The sequence below is a fragment of the Megalopta genalis genome, chromosome 16 (assembly GCF_051020955.1).
Source record: "Megalopta genalis isolate 19385.01 chromosome 16, iyMegGena1_principal, whole genome shotgun sequence".
In the NCBI taxonomy this organism is placed as follows: Eukaryota; Metazoa; Arthropoda; class Insecta; order Hymenoptera; family Halictidae; genus Megalopta; species Megalopta genalis.
The window spans coordinates 782906-790136 of record NC_135028.1 but is presented as its reverse complement, the minus strand read 5'-3'; positions in this window follow the sequence as shown (position 1 = coordinate 790136).

Here is a 7231-nt window from a genome sequence, read left to right as displayed (position 1 = left end):
CGTAATCGCGTGGAACAAATGAAATTTCAAATCGCTGGAGGACCACGGATCGAACTGACGAGCTCTCGACCTGAACGAACCACCTCTGTTTCCGAAGTGGACGATGATGCGCCGAGAGACGAAGTTAAACTTGGCCAGAGCCTATCGGCCTCGAACGCGTTGCGCGCGCCGGGATCGACGCGACGCATCGGTATGGCGTACGCCGTGAACCGATGTTAAGCACGACGCCAAGAGGATTATGTCCCTGTTGCAGAAATGGCTGCTGTTGCAAGCGAACGGAGAACCGGGGGACCGGGAACCAGCGGCGAGATGGGCCGTTGACCCGTTCCCGCGGCGCTCTCGAGTGTTTTGCCCGGCTCGCGGCCGATATGTTTCATGCAAATGCAGCCTGATACAGTAATGTCGATGACCACCGGCCGCCGAAATAGTTTTCCAATATGATCGTGTGTCGGCATTTTTGCGGCCGGCGGCCGGCGATCTCACTCGACGGCCGATCCCTTTGAAACGCGCGCCGGCCAAGCGGCCGCGGCCACTCGTATAGAAAATTATTAGCCATCGAACGTGAAAAAGTAGAAGGACCGGCCGCTTAAAATCACGATCGGCCGGCGCGTCGTTCACGCTCAAGTGATCCTATCAGCGCGCGATATTGACGCCGCGTTCTGCGAATTAACATCGATTAATCTGCGATTCGATTTGAACGCTCGAAATCATTCGTTTGGCTCGCGTTTGAGATCAGATTTAGTACGCCGCGCTTCTGTCCGAGATTCGAGATTTACTCGACTCGTCGGACATTATTTTAGCATGCGATTGGTCGCTGTTTTTATTTTGGGGGACGCGAGGGCCGAGCGGCAAAGCCGAGCGGCAAAGCCAAGCGGCATAGCCAAGCGGCAGGGCTAAGCGGCCTAGCCCAAGTAGTCTAGGTCAAGCAGTAAAGCCAAGCGGCCTAGCCCAAGCAGCCTAGGTCAAGCGGCAAAGCCAAGCGGCCTAGGCCAAGCGGCAAAGCCAAGCGACAGGGTCAAGCCGGTAAAAATGGGCCTTGAGACACTGCGGAAGGACTCTGCGGACGCCGAACGACACCCTGCGATCTTCCTTCGACTGCGGCTGAAGGATATCTTGACGCCGGCGCGTATGCTCCGCGTCGTTGCAGTTCCAAAGGACTTCCAGCGCCCATCGAGTTCCAATTTCCATTACCAGAAGACCTCTCTCGGGCGTAGGCCAGTTCTATATACCCTCGATATAGCGGTATGTACCTTTGGATGTAAACACGTCGTCGATCTGGTAGGCCGGACAGATTAAACTTTGATTAGGTCGAATATACTGGTACACTCTCTCCGGTCTGTACATTTGTGGCGGTATCCATGTTGACGATACTACTTGCATCGCGTTTATGAGGAGCACGGTTCGGATGCTCCGGCTGCGTCTGCCATGTTTTATGTATTTAATGCTATTGATCTTAAACCCGAGAGATTTCCGGCAGGACGCTCGGAACGTTCACTTTTGGAGACCAGAACCGACCCTACTTGAGATGTACGGAAGCGTCTGGAACTGTGTACAGGGTGTCCCGAAATTATTGTACGAGCGGGAAATCCGGGGTTCTTGAGGTTATTTCGAGTAATTTTTTCCTTAGCGAAAATGCAATCCGTTACTTCGTTCGCGAGTTATTAACGAAAAACGGTGACCAATCAGAGGTCGCGCGACGCGACATTGGTCGGAGCGCTAGCCGCACTCGCTTTCCGATTGGTCTCCGTTTTTCGTCGATAACTCGTAAACGAAGCGGTGGATTGCATTTTCGCCAAGGAAAAAATTGCTTCAAATAACTTGAGGAATCTTTCCTTTTCTTTAGAGGAATATTCACGTAATTATGGAACATCCTGTATAACATTTTCTACGCTCTCCTGTTCTATGTAGCGTGGAACAAAGTCTACTTTTAATCGAATGATCATTTCTCGCCAGAGCGAATCTGTAGAGTGACGCTTCTCTTTGACAACGATGGAATACGCTTCACAATGATTTCAAACGTGAAACAGTGTCGGCGAAGTATCCATCGGCTCCGGCCGTTTAGTGTTATCTGGTCGACCGTATAATTGATTAACCGGTTACACTATTAATGGCGGTGTCATCGATTGTCTCCCTCGGCGCCGTTATAATCTATCCTAATGGAACGCTTCGTCGATGACCTGCCGCGGCGTGATCCGGTCATTAACCTCGCTGGATAAAAGTTATATTCGAAATCCGAACGTAACCGTTTCCAACGGAATTAGGAACGTTAGTAATTTCGGTTCGCGCGTGCTGTGCCATTCGATCTTTGGATCTTTGTGCGAAATAAAATGTTATCGTTTCAACGAACTTTGGTTAGATATTTTTTCATTTAATAACGGCTCGGCCGTGCCACGAGTTTCGGCACACCCTGCATGCTTTATTAATACGTTCGCTGCTACGTTCGTCGGTGTTTTTTTTTTCTTTTTTGGCAAGCACACGTGGCCAAGCATAGAGTAAAAATTTCATTCGCGAAACTTCCGAGCACAGTTGAATGTATCCTAATGAGGGAAAATTGGTTTGTACGAAGAGCAGAGTCGAGTCGAGAACCGTGAAACACCCGCTGGGGAACGCGAAACCTAACCTCCGCTCTTGTATTTGTAAGATTCGCGGTGATTCATATTCTCCGGAGGCGAAACCGATCTGTCTCGTGCCTCGTTACATCCGCTCGTTTGACCTCGTTCGATCCAGCAAATAAACCGTTTAGTAAGAAAAATTACCCCTAATTCGAAGGAGTAGCAGAATACGCGACGGAAACGATCAGCGTACACGGTGTCTCCTTTTAATTCATCTATTGAATTATGAATAATTACCTTCTCGTCTATTCCTCGCATTTCTAAACAATTAAATGTCAAAATGAAACGATGAGCGCACAGAGTGTCTCTTTTTAATTCATCCAATGGATTATATAAATAATTATATATATATTTATAATATAATTATATATATAGTTAAAAAATATAAGTGTATTATATTTATATTATTATATAAATATTATTATATTATATTTATATTATTATACAAATATTATTATATTATACTATATATTTATTTAGATTATATTATTATATATAAATAAAATATATATAAATATTTTGTCAAAATAAATAATCAACAAGCGAAAAGCAATTCTTTTTAATTACTTTGAGCGTGATAATTGCAATTTCTCACTAGGAAGGTAAATCGACCGCGTTCAGCAAGTTAATGATTTCGTTTGTCCTTCGAGTTCGTATTGTCCGCAAAAAGGTCGGCCAGTAATTGTGCCACTAATTGAAACGAATGTCAAGGTTATGTTATACAGAGCTTAATAAATAGTTCGTCGATTAAACGTGACCCACTTATTGTTCGAACGCATTAACAGATTGCACGTTCGTTTAATCTAGCTCGAACTAACAACGACCGCCATAATCGCGATTCGAAAAACGCAAACGCTGACGCGTTAACAACGTTGCAGCGAGCACGCCCGCTGTACTACACCCGTGAATCATCGATTCGAATGATCGGCTTATCCCCCGGCGGGACGAACTTCATAATTACATTCGACTTTACGCGGAAACTCGCAGCTTACGTGGAAGTTCCGGCGGCAAAGAAAATTTTACGCTCAACAGAATACACTGGAGCAGAATAATCGATCGTTCTCCAGATAAGCCGCGGTAAAGGGTATAACGCAACGGGCAGAACCGACCCGTTAAATAATTACCAGGTGAAACCACGTCGCGCCGACTTGGAACGGAAGCTGCTGATCCGATGCCTAGAGCCCGACGTCTATCCTGGCAACAGCCTTCTGCTAATACGATTTTATTGCGTCGACTCGACGAATCCGGCGTCGGTCGCATTAAACAAATTCGCGTTAATTCGATACCCTTCGACGGAGACGGTCGCGCACGTTTTTCTGCCTCATTATACTTTCAGGATGTCGCAATCGATTCTCGAAGGGAATTTTCAGTAATTGTTGTGGCGTGAAACTATGACAAATTTGATAATGCACTCGCAAGGATCCGAATCGTTCGATTTCGATTTTAACGGGTCTTTGAGAGGCGATAGTATTCAGAGTGTCTCAAAATTATGGCACTTCCGGGAAATGAGAGGTTCCTGAGATCGTTTGAAGCAACTTTTTCCTTTGCAAAAATTTTCTACGAGGCTTCGTTTACGAGTTACTAACGAAAAACGTAGACCAATCCGAGAGCGGGCGCTGCCGGCGCTCCGCACTTGCGGTCAATGCCGCGTCGCGCTGGCCGTCTGAGCTCGCGAGGGCGTGGCGTCAGTTGAACGCAATCTCTCATTGGTCAGTGTATTTCCTTAATAACTCGTAAACGAAGCCTCGTAGAACATTTTCGCTAAGGAAAAAGTTGCTTCGAATCACCTCAGGGATCTCTCATTTCTCGGAAATGCCATGATTTTGGAACACCCTGCATAATTCCCTTATGCTCGGTAATTTTAAAGAAATAAACAATTAAATGCTCCGATATTGCTCGTCGACCATGCATTTATAAAACATTTCCTTCTCTCGCGTTCAGTTCCCAAAGGGAACCGACTAAAAGCCCAATTGGTTTTTTCATAAAATTGTTGTATAAACATCAGCGAATATGATACGGTTTCGCGTTAAAAACGTTCGAAACATCCCGATTTTTTTGCGGACGCATTTTTCGGTTTACTTGTAAAACGAAAAAATGTAGGAGAATATTCGATACAGAGAATTTCTGGAGCTACGAAAAGTATCAGCAGAATTTGCAAATCGTATTTTGTTTCAATTACCGAAGCGAAATAACTTGGCAACACGCACAATGTAACACCACGTACTCAATTACTCACCGTCCATTTCTGTATTAAAACAAAAAGGATTTGTAATTCGAGTTGACGCGTTTCGCAAATTGAAAGCTCCGTTTATCGCGTATTCTAATTTAATCTCCCCGCGCGCGTGTAATTTTTTGTGGAAAGCGAACAACGCTACGATTTGGAAAAATGAATTGCACTTTTTTCTTCGGGGTTATTTCGTTAAGGCAAAGTTTATGCCAACTATTCAGCAACAATTCACGACCTAGAAAACAGTGTTAGAAATGCAATTGACGAATCAAACGAGCAAATATGCCGAAATTTCGTCGAAGATTTTGATATTCGAATTGATGTCTGTACATCACATAATTGTCATAGACGACGCTTAACAATTAGAAAGGAGAACCAATAAAATCCATAACAGTTCGCTTTTTATTTAAAAGAAACTTCCTACGTATTTCCTCTGTATTTAACCCTGTCGTTCGATTTCGAGAGCTTCTTCAGCGACGACAGAGCAACAGCGTGTGCGTTGTTGCGCGACCGAACTTAAGGATACCGAGCAAATTTAAACGAACTTGTACGCAAAGAGCCCGGGTATCGGGGACCGTTTGCTCTGGCCAAAGTACACGTATAGCGTGGCACGGGTTCCAGTCACTGATCATCGACACGGCGCGATTCGACGGTAGTTATTGCAGCTCCCTTGGGCATCGAATAACTTCCAACCAAGGCTGAAGCGAAGGTCCAGGTCGTCGGGGTCAGAGCTTGGTTTAACCTGTCTAGAACCCCGACGACCCAGAGAACCCTCCCGGACAAATACGTGGACATCTCGTAAACTTTTCGAACTTCCCGTTAAACTCCGCGCCGATGGTCAACTTCGACGTCTAGACTACCGAGACCGGGTAGAACTACGACCGGAGCGTGTTAAGCGGGGAAGAAAGACCCGGACGTCACTGGGTAACAGAAGGAAATTCGAGTAAGTACTCGTGTATACAGAGAGGGCACCCCGAAACTTGGCCGACTGAATTCTACCGGTACGATCTAATTGGTAGTACCTACCGGGTGCAGGTTTCTTAAGGAATTGTCGGAAACGTGGGTCGAATGCGATAGTTAATTCCGGGGACCATAACTGTTGCAATCGGTGTGGAGAAAAAATCGTTGGATGACAATTGTTACTTCGATGCAAATGTTTTTGTTGCGATTATATTGTATTATATACATATATATATTTTTGTCTATGTTATATTTTTCTGTATTATTTTCTATACTATATTTTTTGTTTATATTATATTTTCTATATTATAGTTTTCTATATTATATTTTTCTATATTATATTTTCTATATCATATTTTTCTATATTATTTTCTGTATCATATTTTTCTATATTATTTTCTATACTATATTATTTTCTATATTATATTCATTTCCCTAAGAAATTAGGAAAGAAAGAAAACTCATATATATTCCTCTATTTATTGCTCCTCCCAAATCGTCCATTTTCGTGCGCAGTCTGACCGCGAATTAGCAACAAATTATCGTATCTTGTATTCGTATTTAAACAAATATATCGAAGTCCGCTGCGTTATCCGTAAACATCGATCTATCTAACACCGAACTAATAAAACTTTAATAATTACACTTTCTAGTTGCGATAAAGTCGACGATAAATCTTGAACCCTGAACAGCGTTCCATGCAATTTTCATCGCGAGAGAAACGCGCGCCCCTTTTCTTTCATAACGCATGCCAGAACAATTTCCGAAGAGCTGGAGGCAGCAACAGCGTATTTGATCGAACTTCCGAAGTTTTACATTGCCGTGTAAATCTTCCGTAACACGTGACCGGAGACAGAAGCAACGTGGCCGAAGAGTGTTCCACGGTTATTAGATCTCCTTGTAATCTGGCCTGCGGATCTCCCGGAGGTTTCTGGTTTGGCGATGTTCCCGCGGCTACCTCGTGGAAGCTGTTAGTCGAATTATCCCGCCCGCCTCTCTGCCCGTCGAACTTTTACTATGAAATCTGTCGTCGCCCCCGTAAAAAGATCGTCCGTTGCGCCGCCGCCACTGCCGCCGCTGCCGCCGCCGCTGCCTTCGTCGGTGAATTTTCAGCTGATAATTGTGTTTACTTGATTTTTTACCAACTGTCCCGGTGAATTACTGATGCCGGCCGATGGAAATTCAGCGAACTCCGTCATCTCGATCGCTTAACCTAATTGGGAAATTCACCGCGGGACGGGGTAATTGAAAAGGTTGTTGGATCCGAGGATTTATTAATGACCCCCACCTACCCGCCGGGGAAGAACGGAAAGCTCGCTTTTCTTGCGGTTTAAGCGATGGTAAATGATTAAGTGGACGATCGTTGAACCAGCGAATCCTTTCGTTGGTACGCCGGCTACGGTTAAATGTTCGTCACCGATGTTCTTACTAA